This window comes from Phalaenopsis equestris, unplaced genomic scaffold (assembly GCF_001263595.1).
Source record: "Phalaenopsis equestris unplaced genomic scaffold, ASM126359v1 Scaffold000036, whole genome shotgun sequence".
Lineage (NCBI taxonomy): Eukaryota > Viridiplantae > Streptophyta > Magnoliopsida > Asparagales > Orchidaceae > Phalaenopsis > Phalaenopsis equestris.
The window spans coordinates 4870913-4872870 of NW_018164478.1; positions in this window are offsets into that span (position 1 = coordinate 4870913).

Genomic DNA, 1958 nt, shown 5'->3' on the forward strand with positions numbered 1-1958 from the left:
AGCTAATATATTTAAGTATGTAACAAGTTGCTAACCAAATACTAATGTGAATATTGTTCCAAAATAAAATTCCAAGAAACCTAAATACCTCCTTAAGCATCTTTCTCTTACAATAAACGTTATTTTCATCACACATTTAAGATATATTTTAAAGAAGATTTGCATGCACATCATTTTATCTTTTTATATTTATATTTTTAAAATTTAAATCATTATATTTACCAAATCTCTAAATCATAAAAGATGTCACTTATTTAAGGTGAAATAAAACTTTGTGCATATATTTTGATTTGCTTAAGAACCCATTTGGGGCAGCTTATAAGTGCGAGCGACATTTTAAAAACGTCGTCCTAGCATTTGGATATCGCGTTTGTTGGGATTATCCAGACACGCGCGAGCGAGCCGTCTCTCTGTTTTGAAGAAACTCGACCGCCAGAACAACCTTGCCGCTCGCGCTTCTTTACAACATTTTAAAAACGTCGTCCTAGCATTTGGATATCGGGTTTGTTGGGATTATCCAGACACGCGCAAGCGAGCCGTCTCTCTGTTCTGAAGAAACTCGACAGCCAGAACAACCTTGCCGCTCGCGCTTCTTTACAGATTATTACTCGGCTACCCTTTCCCTCGCCCGCGCAGAACGATCGATAGAAAGAGAAACATAGAGGTTGGGTACGGGTACCGTGAGGAAGAAGCCCGCCCAAATTTTAGCCCATTTTCTAGAGGAAGTGATGCCATAGACGAGGAAGAAGAAATGAGGGATCGTTTCCAACCCTACCTTGCAGGTTCGCGGAGAGAAGTAATAGTTTCAAATTTAGCCAATCGCGAGCCGAGACGAGGAGTCGAGGGACTCCTCTGCAATGGAAGAAGATGAAGGAGGTGATGCTTCTCACGAAGGAATAATAGGAGCGACTCTTTGTTTCGAAGTTGAAGGCGAAGTAGCAGAGGAAGAAGAAAGATGAATTTTGTGTGGGTTTAAAACCAAACATGATAAGATTTTTTATAATTTTATAATTTATAAATTTACTATATATGCTTAATGATTAATTCTTAATAGTAAGTTTAAAAAAAATCAGAATTCAAGCTTTAGGAGTTTGACTTTTAGATCGAGATCGAGAAATTGTTGGCGATTACAAAGAAAAGTTAAAGTGAGTTAAGGATTTAACATATTACTTATCAATTTAATATATGCCTAACTATTAAAATATTAATCACACTTTAATTAAATCACAATTTTGATAATATAATTGAGAGAGATGAGAGAGGAAATAATATTGTTTTTTTTATTTTTTGCTTGCTCTAAATTTTATAACCTATTTTTATTCATATGTTATAGGTGAAAAACATCTAGGCTAAAGAATGTGTTAGAATGTCTTATTTTTCTTTATGTTCTTGTTTAATTTTTATGTTTGGTCTGTTAAATGAAGGTTTTTTTTTTCTGTTCTGCATTAGTTTTCTTCTCTAGTCGCAAATATATTATTGAGACAGTTCTGTTGCAAACAACATTATTGTTGTTGTGAGATATGTACTTCCTGACATAGAAATGAAACACAAATAACACAAGCAAACACAGATCGTTTACGTGGTTCGATCCAACTGGATCTACGTCCACGGGAGAGAATCAATCAAATAGTTCACTAAGGCAAGATTCATCAAATAGTTCACTAAGGCAAAAGAAATGGAAAATACATATCTTATACATAGAGATGGGTCCTCATCTTCCTTTTATGGCCTTCCTCTCAAGTCAAGCGACACCTTGATACAAGGCCTCAAGATGCTGTCCTCCTCTCTAGCTCTCTAGCTATTCTCTCCTCCTTTGTAGTAGCTTAAGATCTTATCTCTTGCCCTCCTGAGCCTCTGACCCTCTCTATTTATAGAAGCAAGAGAGTGGTAGGGGGGGGGGAGGGGGGTGGTAGGTGGCCGGTAGGTGGCCGGGAGGGGAGCGGGAGGGGGGGTGGGGG